Source organism: Channa argus, chromosome 7, assembly GCF_033026475.1.
Source record: "Channa argus isolate prfri chromosome 7, Channa argus male v1.0, whole genome shotgun sequence".
Taxonomy (NCBI): Eukaryota; Metazoa; Chordata; class Actinopteri; order Anabantiformes; family Channidae; genus Channa; species Channa argus.
The window spans coordinates 2,285,605-2,297,396 of NC_090203.1; positions in this window are offsets into that span (position 1 = coordinate 2,285,605).

Consider the following 11,792-nt stretch of genomic DNA (forward strand, 5'->3'; position numbering starts at 1 on the left):
CTCAATGGGATTAGCAGAGGGCTGCTCTACCTCCTGAACCACAGTCGTAGGCAGAGAGAAAAAGATACAAGCTGAGAATGTAGGACTGACAGTAGGGATTTTGAATGTTGGGACTATGACAGGGAAGGTTAGAGAGTTGGTTGACATGATGCAGAGAAGGAAGGTGGATATACTGTGTGTCCAGGAGACCAGGTGGAAAGGTAGCAAGACTAGAAGCTTAGGAGCAGGGTTCAAGTTGTTCTACCATGGGTCAGATAGGAAGAGAAATGGAGTAGGAGTTATCCTGAAAGAGGAGTTGGTGAGGAATGTTCTAGAGGTGAAAAGAGCATCAGACAGGTTGATGAGTCTGAAGCTGGAAATTGAAAGAGTGATGTTCAATGTTGTGAGTGGTTATGCCCCACAGGTAGGATGTGAGTTAGAAGAGAAGGAGAAATTCTGGAGTGAGTTAGATGAAGTGATGCAGAGCATCCCCAGGTGAGAGGTGAGAGAGTGTTGATTGATGCAGATTTCAATGGGCATGTAGGTGAAGGGAACAGTGGTGATGAGAATGTGATGGGCAGATTTGGTCTTCAGGACAGGAACACAGAAGGACAGATGGTGGTAGACTTAGCAAAGAGGATGGAAATGCTGTAGTGAACACTTTCTTCCAGAAGAGGGAGGAGCTGAGACAGACTCTGGGTGGTTTGGAGGTGCTTCCAGATGACTGGACCACTACAGCTAATGTGATCAGGGAGACAGGTAGGAAGGTACTTGGTGTGTCATCTGGAAAGAGGAAAGTGGACAAGGAAGTTCAAGAGTGTATACAGAGAAAGAGGTTAGCTAAGAGGAAGTGGGACACTGAGAGGACTGAAGAGAGTAGACAGGAGTACAGAGAGATGCAGCGTAAGGTGAAGGTAGAGGTGACAAAGGCCAAACAAAGAGCATATGAGGACTTGTATGCTAAATTGGACACTAAAGAGGGAGAGGTGGATTTGTACAGGTTGGCCAGACAAAGAGATAGAGATGGGAAGGATGTGCAGCAGGTTAGTGTAATTAAAGATAAGGATGGAAATGTATTGACAGGTGCCAGGAGTCTGAAGGGAAGATGGAAGGAGAACTTTGAAGAGTTGATGAATGAGGAAAATGAAAGGGAACGAAGAGTAGAAGAGGTGACTGGTGTGGAGCAGGAAGTAGCAAAGATTAGTAAGAGTGAAGTGAGGAGGACGTTGAAGAGGATGAATAGTGGAAAGGCAATTGGTCCTGATGACAAACCTGTGGAGGTATGGAAGTGTCTAGGAGAGGTGGCAGTAGAGTTTCTGACTAGTTTTTTTAACAAGATCTTGGAGAGTGAGAGGATGCTGAGGACTGGAGGAGAAGTGTACTGGTGCCCATTTTTAAGAACAAAGGAGATGTGCAGAGCTGTGGCAACTACATTGGAATAAGAAAAAAAAGATTGCCAAACAATGACGTTGTGGGAACGGGAGTGGAAGCTCGGCTAAGGGCAGAGGTAAACATTTGTGAGCAGCAATTTACATTGACATTTACATTTAGTCATTTATCAGACGCTTTTATCCAAAGTGACTTACAAGTTAGGTACAAGGCAGCAAAAATCTAACTTTAAGGAGAAAGCATCAAAGCAAAGTCCTATCAGAAAAGTGTTCACAGTTCACGAGATGCAAGTGCAAGAAGGAGCAGAAAGGAATTTTTTTTTAAATAGATTTAAGTGCATAGGAAGATGCGGAAGAGTTCTGTTTTCAGCAGTTTTTTGAATATTAGGAGAGAGTCAGCTAAGCCTGCAGAGTTTGGTAGCTCGTTCCACCATCGTGGGATCATTGCGCTAACAAGTTTTGCTTGGTGTCTTCTGCGCGGTCCTGGGACCACCAGATGTCGTTCGTTGGCAGACAGCAGCGGGCAGGAAGGATTGTAGACAGCTACAGGAAGCCAGTGTAGAGATCTAAAAAGTGGTGTGACATGGGTCCTTTATGGCTGATTAAAAATGAGGCGAGCTGCTGCGTTTTGGATCATCTACAAGGGTTTGATTGTGGATATCGGTAACCCCATCAACAAAGAGTTGCAATAATCAAGACGAGATATGACCAGCGCCTGTACAATGAGTTGGGTTGTATATTCTGTGATGTAGAGTCTGATCTTCCTGATGTTGTTGAGGGCAAATCTGCAAGGCCTAGAGACTGAGGAGATGTGGTCCTTAAAGCTCAGTTGGTCGTCGATGATGACCCCCAGATTTTTGGCCGATTTAGTGGAGACAATCACTGTAGATCCAGTGTTGATGCTGATGTTGTGTTGTGTCAAAGGTCTGGCTGGGAAGACAAGGACTTCGGTCTTGGAGAGGTTGAGTTGAAGATGTCTCTCCCTCATCCAGGCTGAGATGTCTGAGAGACAAGCAGAAATACATGATGAGACAGTGGAGTCGTCCGGTGGAAAGGACGGGAAGAGCTGTGTGTCATCAGCGTAGCAGTGATAGGAAAGACCATGTGAGTGAATGATGGCACATAGGGATGAAGTATAGATAGAAAAAAGAAGAGGACCAACAACTGAGCCCTGCGGCACACCGGTAGAGAGTGAGAAAGATGCCCCCACCAGGATTCCTTGAAGGTTCGTCCCGATAGGTAAGAACAAAGCCAGTCTAGAGCTGATCCAGAGATGCCTGAGTCAGATAGTGTGGACAAAAGGATCTGATGGTTCACAGTGTCAAAGGCTGACGATAGATCAAGTAGAATTAAGACAGAAGACTGACCTGTGGCTTTTGCAGCTCGAAGATATTCCACAACAGTCAGGAGTGCCGTTTCCGTGGAGTGACCCCTCTTGAAGCCAGACTGGTTGACATCGAGGAAGCTGTTCTTGAAAAGGAACTCTGGGAGTTGGTTGAAGACTGCTCTTGGCCAGAAAAGGAGGGAGGGAGACAGGTCTGTAGTTCTCCACTACAGAGGGATCAAGAGAAGGCTTCTTGAGCAGTGGGGTAATCAAGGCCTGCTTGAAAGAGGTTGGAAAAGTCCCTGTTTTGAGAGATGTGTTGATGACGTGTGTAATAGTTAGCATTAGAGCTGCTGCAGCTGCTTGGAGAAGAGTGGAAGGGATTGGATCCAGAATGCAGGTGGTCGGATGATTAGAGAAGAGGAGGGTGGATACGTCATCAATGCAACCGCAAGGGGGCACAAGCCAGTGTCTTCTTGTGCCAGTCCCAAGTCTGGATAAATGCAGAGGGTTGTGTCAGGAAGGGCATCCGACGTAAAACACATGCCAAATCAAACATGCGAATCGTGACAAAGACTTCCATACCGGATCGGTCGGGGCCCGGGTTAACAACGACTGCCACCGGTGCTGTTGACCTACAGGGTACCGGTGGAAATTGGACTACTGTTGGTCGAAGACGAAGAAGAAGAGGAAAGCTAAGAATGTAGGACTGACAGTAGGGACTTTGAATGTTGGTACTATGACAGGGAAGGCTAGGGAGTTGATCGACATGATGCAGAGAAGGAAGGTGGACATACTGTGTGTCCAGGAGACCAGGTGGAAAGGTAGCAAGGCTAGAAGCTTAGGAGCAGGGTTTAAGTTGTTTTACCATGGGTCAGATAGGAAGAGAAATGGAGTAGGAGTTATACTGAAAGAGGATTTTGTGAGGAATGTTCTAGAGGTGAAAAGAGTATCAGACAGGTTGATGAGTCTGAAGCTGGAAGTTGAAGGGGTGATGTTCAATGTTGTGAGTGGTTATGCCCCACAGGTAGGATGTGAGTTAGAAGAGAAGGAGAAATTCTGGAGTGAGTTAGATGAAGTGATGCAGAGCATCCCCAGAGGTGAGAGAGTTGTCATTGGTGCAGATTTCAATGGGCATGTAGGTGAAGGGAACAGAGGTGATGAAACTGTTATGGGCAGGTTTGGTGTTCAGGACAGGTTGACTTTGCAAAGAGGATGGAAATGGCTGTAGTAAACACTTTCTTTCAGAAGAGGCAGGAACATAGAGTGACGTACAAGAGCGGAGGGAGAAGCACTCAGGTAGACTACATCTTGTGTAGACGTTGTAATCTGAAAGAGATCAGTGACTGTAAAGCATTGGTAGGGGAGAGTGTAGCCAGACAACACAGGATGGTGGTGTGTAAAATGATGCTGGTGGTGAGGAAGATAAGGAGGACTAAGGCAGAGCAGAGGACGAAGTGGTGGAAGTTGAAAAAGGAAGAATGTCGTTTAGTTTTCAGGGAGGAGCTGAGACAGACTCTGGGTGGTTTGGAGGTGCTTCCAGATGACTGGACTACTACAGCTAATTTGATCAGGGAGACAGGTAGGAGGGTACTCGGTGTGTCATCTGGAAAGAGGAAAGCGGACAAGGAGACTTGGTGGTGGAACGAGGAAGTTCAGGAGTGTATACAGAGAAAGAGGTTAGCTAAGAAGAAGTGGGACACTGAGAGGACTGAAGAGAGTAGACAGGAGTACAGGGAGATACAGCGTGATACAGCGTAAGGTGAAGATAGAGGTGGCAAAGGCCAAACAAAGAGCATATGAGGACTTGTATGCTAGGTTGGACACTAAAGAGGGAGAGGTGGATTTGTACAGGTTGGCCAGACAAAGAGATAGAGATGGAAAGGATGTGCAGCAGGTTAGGGTGATTAAAGATAAGGATGGAAATGTATTGACAGGTGCCGGGAGTGTGATGGGAAGATGGAAGGAGAACTTTGAAGAGTTGATGAATGAGGAAAATGAAAGGGAACGAAGAGTAGAAGAGGTGACTGGTGTGGAGCAGGAAGTAGCAAAGATTAGTAAGAGTGAAGTGAGGAGGACATTGAAGAGGATGAAGAGCGGAAAGGCAGTTGGTCCTGATGACAAACCTGTGGAGGTATGGAAGTGTCTAGGAGAGGTGGCAGTAGAGTTTTTGACTAGTTTGTTTAACAAGATCTTGGAGAGTGAGAGGATGCCAGAGGACTGGAGGAAAAGTGTACTGGTACCAATTTTTAAGAACAAGGGAGATGTGCAGAGCTGTGGCAACTACAGAGGAATAAAGCTGATGAGTCACACAATGAAGTTGTGGGAAAGAGTAGTGGAAGCTCGGCTAAGGGCAGAGGTGAGTATTTGTGAGCAGCAATATGGTTTCATGCCTAGAAAGAGTACAACAGATGCAGTATTTGCTTTGAGGATGCTGACGGAGAAGTACAGAGAGGGTCATAGGGAGTTGCATTGTGTCTTCGTAGATTTAGAAAAAGCGTATGACAGGGTGCCGAGAGAGGAGCTGTGGTATTGTATGAGGACGTCTGGAGTGGCAGAGAAGTATGTTAGAGTGGTGCAGGACATGTATGAGAGCTGTAAGACAGTGGTGAGGTGTGCTGTAGGTGTGACAGAGGAGTTCAAGGTAGAGGTGGGTCTGCATCAAGGATCGGCTTTGAGCCCCTTCTTGTTTGCTCTGGTGATGGACAGACTGACAGATGAGGTTAGACAAGAATCTCCCTGGACTATGATGTTTGCAGATGACATTGTTATTTGTAGTGAGAGCAGATAGCAGGTGGAGGAAAATCTAGAGAGGTGGAGGTCTGCTCTGGACAACAGAGGAATGAAGCTTAGCCGCAGCAAGACAGAATACATGTGTGTCAATTAGAGGGACTCAGGTGGAATGGTGAGGTTACAGGGAGCAGAGGTGAAGAAGGTGCAGGACTTTAAGTACTTAGGGTCAACGGTTCAGAGCAACGGTGAGTGTGGAAAAGAGGTGAAGAGGCGAGTGCAGGCAGGTTGGAACGGGTGGAGAAAAGTGTCAGGTGTGTTGTGTGATAAAAGAGTATCAGCGAGAATGAAAGGAAAGGTGTTCAAGACGGTGGTGAGACCAGCAATGTTGTTCGGCTTAGAGACAGTGGCACTGAAGAAAAGACAGGAGGCAGAGCTGGAGGTAGCAGAGCTTAAGATGTTGAGGTTCTCTTTGGGAGTGACGAGGATGGACAGGATCAGGAATGAGGACATCAGAGGGACAGATCATGTTAGATGTTTTGGAGATAAAGTCAGAGAGGCCAGATTGAGGTGGTTTGGACATGTTCAGAGTAGAAACTGTGAATATATCGGTAGAAGGATGCTGAGGTTGGAGCTGCCAGGCAGGAGGTCTAGAGGAAGACCAAAGAGGAGATTTATGGATGTAGTGAGGGAGGACATGAAGTTAGTTGGTGTGAGTGAAGAGGATGCAGAGGATAGAGTTAGATGGAGGCACATGATTCGCTGTGGCGACCCCTGAAAGGGAGCAGCCGAAAGGAAAAGAAGAAGAAGAAGGGTGGATACGTCATCCTCAGTCAGAATTGCAAATGATGAGAGCAATGCAGTGTTGGGAGAAGTTAGACGGATGTCATCATCTGGAGGAGAGAACTGTGAGCTGATGGCTGCCACCTTTTTTGGTAAAGAAGTCGGCAAAGTCGTCGGCAGTGAGAGAGGTAGATGGCGGACGTGAAGGTGGGTAGATGAGTGATTTGAAATTGGGGAACAGCTTTCTGGTGTCCGAGGTGTTGCTGAGCTTCTTCTGGTAGTAATCTATCTTTGCCCTGGTGACACTGTGAGAAAAAGGTCCAAGTAGATCCTGATACTCAGCAAGGGCAGATGGAGACTTGGATTTGCGCAACTTCCTCTCAGCACTCCTGAGCATGGTGCGTTGTTCACGGATCTCCTCAGTGAGCCACGGATTAGAACCTGAGGGACGAGCAGACATGGGACAGAGACAATCCAGACGCGATGAAAGTGTATTGCAGAGGCTGTCTGTGGCTGCATCTGCATTGAGGATGGAGAGGTCCTGTAATGGGGGCAGAGTTGCAGAGACCAGTGAGGAGAATCGATCTGGGTTTAGAGACCTGAGGTTACGCTGGAATGTTACAAGTGTGGTGGGAGCTTGCGAAGGTGTAGGGATAAAGACTGTGAGTTGAATGAAGAAATGATCTGATACATGCAGAGGAGAGTCCAAGATGTTGTCTGTGGTGCAGTTCCGGGTGAGGATGAGGTCGAGGTTGTTGCCAGCTTTGTGGGTTGGAGGAGTGGAGACCAGACTCAGGTCAAACGTGTTTAGAAGAGCAAACACGTCAGCTGTATGTGGTTTGTCCAGGTGGATGTTCAGGTCTCTTATGACGATGAGAGGAGTGTCATCTTCTAGGAAGTGGTACAGCAACATGTCCAGTTAATCGCAGAAGTTTCCCAGCTGGTCCGGTGGTCAATATATCACAATCACCTGGACTGCAGTTGGTGCTGTGATCCTAACGGCATGATATTCCAGAGATGACAGATTGCTGAGGGGTGCTGTTGGGGAAAACTTCCAAGTATCATTAATGAGAAGACCAGTCCTACCAGACCAGTCCCCCATTCTGTTGTAAGAAATTTACAAAACTTCTGACCAGGAGGAGGCAGGTACCAGAGCAGGATCTGAGTCAGGAGCTGGGCTATTGTAACTTACAACAAAATGGGTCAGAACGGGTCAACAGAATTTTGTAAGTTGTCACAGTTGTAGTTTCACAATCACCTCTCACTAACTTTTTTTTTGTTTGTCTTTTTGGGTTGAGTTCAGGGTCACCACACCGCATCAAACTTGAAACCTACAGCAAACTTACAACATTCTTTTGTAAGTTTGTGTATTTTCCTGAGCACAGTTGTCGTTTCCCAATCACCCACCTCTCGTTAACGATAAACTTGAATAGCAAAGTTAGTTTTATCTGCATGCAACAATAAAGGAGGAGCCGCATTTCTCATCACTTTTAAACTGTTTCTGCCAAAAGACTGTTCACTGATTAATTGCAGCTCTTTTTTTACTTAATAAAAAGTTAATAAGTTATTTTCTATACAAAAGAATTTCTACTTAAGACGTGACATACGCTTGTATTACACATGGACCTGCTCTTCTTAAACATAACTAGCTAATATTTACTAATTCCAAATTGAACCTATCTTAGCTCTGCTAGCTTGGCAGTTATCCGTTAGCAATTGCTAACAATGGGCCAACACAGCATATCCCGTGTTAGCTGTTCCCCAGCAGTTCTCATGCACCCAGGAAGCCAGTCCTGCTGGGTGACTGTTCGTAAGAGATCTAATACTAAACAGAGTTTTACCACTAGTTCATGTTTCAAATCGATTTTCCACACTTAGCGACTGAGAAACCAACTCTGGTCATTGGCAGCTCTATAGTCAGAATCGTCAAGTTACAGACTCCAGCAGCCGTAGTCAAATGTCTTCCTGGGGCCAGAGCGGGGCGACGTTGAATCATATTTGAAACTCATGGCTAAAGATAAATGTAAATACAGTAAGATTATTATTAAGACGGAGGTTAATGACGCCCGATTACGCAATTTGGAGGTCACTAAAATGAACGTTGAATCAGTGTGTAACTTTGCCAAAACAATGTCGGACTCCGTAGGCGACTGTGGCGCAGGAAGATAGAGCGGTTGTTGGTTCAATCCCCGGCTCCTCCGGTCACATGTCGAAGTGTCCTTGACATCATGTCATCATTCAACCGCTGTCTAAATGGTGTCCAGCATATGATATGGGCTACATAGATAATTGGAAATGTTTTGGGGGAAAACCTGGGCTGATTAGGAGCAGGATCTGAGTCGAGGCCGGGCGAGGTGTCAAGCCACCCAGACGCAGGTGCCGGAGCAGGATCTGAGTCAGGAGCTGGGCTGGCGACAGCCAAGCTGAAGACAGATACAGGTGCAAGACCGGGATGGGTAGCGCCATCGACCCGCTCAGAGACAGAAATAGGGGTCAATTTGCTGCTCAGTAAACGAATGATCAGGGATCACTGAAAAATAACTACGGTTATCAATCTGCTCTCTATATCTTTGCCAAAACTCAACTACCTCAGCGGGTTTCATGACTAATCCCTCCCACCTCAGACCAAAGCAGGTAACAGAAGTCTATACAAACAAAATTCAGGAGTCCAAAAACCATGAGCCAGGGAAAGCTCGAAGACAGGGTGAAGCATGTATAACAAAGATGAGCCAAGACGTGGAAACTTGGAGACGGGGTGTTGCACAGGTAACAAACACGACAAATAAAAGACGATGATCCGACCGGGAACGAGGGAAAGCTTGGTATAAAAAATAAATAGGTGAAAACAATTAAGAGCGGTGATGACGAGTGGTAAAGCAGTAGAAATAAACTGGGGAACTGGAAAAACCTTTGGTGGAGAGTTTAATTTTGAAAGGACTAGACCAGTAATGCCTCATACTGTATCTTTAATACAGGCTGGGACTGCCAGTAGAAGCTGCTTAGCCAGGGGAAGCCTTTTACCATCGCACAAGTCTCGCTCCTCCCCTTTAGTGTCCTGGGCCGTCGGCCACAGTATCCTTGATTGCTGGACCGGGGATCGAACCACAGACCCTGTGGTCCATGGATGACCAACTGAGACCAGCTCTTATCCCACTTACCACTTCCTTGGCTACAGCTGCCAAGGAAGACAAACTGAAGCTTACAACATTCTGTTTGCGTATTTTCCTGAAATGAGCACGTCATTTCACAATCACCCACCTCTCTCTAAACAAGAAAATTAAATAGGAAAAAGTTTGTTTTATTTGCATACAAAAATAAATCACTTATCAGATGAAGAACATCACAGCTTCTCAATACGCGACTGTTTCAGCCTAATCTTTTTCCTCTGTAAGTGTTTGGTGCAGCTTTATATTGGCATGTTGGGTTAATTACATAAAAAACATTTTTGTTTATGTTATTTTAGAGGTGATTCAAGTAAACCAATTTAAAATTTTTGATGTAGAAAAGGTTTTGTATATATTTGCATCACAACACATAAACCTTTACTGAGAACTTGTTCTGTTTCCAATCAAGAACAACCAGTGTGGTATTGTTCTGTATGGCTGCTATTCCCTCATCTGACTACAGAGGAACTAAAATGAATCTGTGAATAATTATATAATCTTTTCTTTTATGTACAGTCATGGCTTCTTTCAGAAAACTGTTCCAATTGCAATTCCAATTTCTGGTATTCACGTGCTTATTGTGTTTGTTTGCACTGGAACAACACAATATAAGAAAAGTCAGACTTGATAAAAATTGCAGAGCATGGAGAAAAGAAAAGTGTAAAGACGATTGTCTGTGTCTGTGGATTTGTGGAAAAACAGGGACATTCTCCCGAAATGTTGATGTTCCTGTGTCCACTGTGCACAATATCATCAAGAGGTTTACAGCCCATGGGACTGTAGCTAACCTCCCTGGATGTGGAAGGAAGAGCAAAATAATGAAATACTACAACAAAGGATTGTTCGAATGGTGGATAAAGAACCACAATCCTCGGACAGATGAGACAAAAGTAGAGATTTTTGGTAAAGTACATCATGGCACTGTTTACAGAAAAAGAAATGATGTCTTCAAAGAAAAGAACACAGTCCCTACAGTCAGTGGAGGTTCAAAGATGTTTTGGGGTTGCTTTGCTGCTTCTGGCACTGGATGCCTTGACTGTGGAAGCGGTATCATGAAATATGATGATTACCAAAGAATTGTGGGGTGCAACGTAGTGGCCAGTGTCATAAAGCTGCATCTCCACAAGAGATCATTCCAGCAGGACAATGACCTGAAACACACTTCAAAAAGCACTCAGAAATGGTTCCAAACAAATCACTGGACAGTTTTGAAATGGCCAGCAATGAGGCCACATCTGAATCACATGGGAGAAGGCCTCCTCCAAATCTGAATGACCTGGAGCAGTTTGCAAAAGAAGAGTGGGCCGAAATTCCAGTAGAGAGGCGGAAGAAACTCATTCATAGTTACAGGAAGCAACTGATTTCTGTTATTTTTCCAAAGGGGACCTAATATTAAGGTAAGGTGCCAATAACTTTGACCTGTGCATTTTTACGGTTCTGTGTGGAATTGTATCAGATTTTACTTCTGTTTTTTTTTGTGTGTGTGCGTGTTGTTCCAGTGCAAACAAACAAAAAAATAAATGTGAAAACCAAAACAGAAGAACAGACAGAATTGCAAGGGTGTCGATGTTTTTGGCCATGACTGTTTATTTTAAACTTTTAATTCATAGTATTTTTATAGATGCAAAGGGAAGATCTAAAATACTAAGGTTTAACACAAGTACTTGGTGGTGTTATTTTAAAAATTGTGAATTTTAGTGGTAATTTTTGTCATGTCTAATTATTGAACTTCTTTCACTGTATGTTTGTGTCTGACTCTGTGTGTTTGAATTTGTAATAAAGACACTTATCCGTTCCAAGACTCACAGTCACAGTAATATACACTAAAATTTAGATCAACTTATGAGTTGGACAATTCAGCTTTTACATGTTATGACAGTGGGAAGACCCAAATCAATACCTGGGACTTCGTCCTGTCCTATGCACATGCTAGTGCCCCTTGGTAAGTGACATTGAAAGAAAAGCCTTATGAGTTTTTTACATTTTCTACTGACATTCTCATGAAACATTTGGCTATTTGACTAAAAAGCCAAGAGAATCCTGTAAAGGAATAGTACAACTGTTTGGGAAGTTGCATAGTGTCACCAGCTGCTGATCTCAGCTTAGAACAAAGAAGCGAGAACGTGAAAGTTCTGTCCACCAGCATCTAATTGGTAAATGATCTGCACTTTTCTACCCTATTGGTACCCAAAAGGGGGCATTGTTCAGGTTTCAGACCTTACAATATTACACTTTAACCTTATTTTAGTGTTTTTAGTGGCCTAATACGATGCCACATTCTTTTTTCTGCCCTCACAAATACGAGCAATGATTTTTTGGTTCAGTTTTGAGAGTTTGCTATCTGAATTGTGAGAAGTACATGACTTTTGTGTAACTTCCGTGTGCTGCTCTGCTCGGCTGCAGGTTATTCCAGAGCGCAAATTT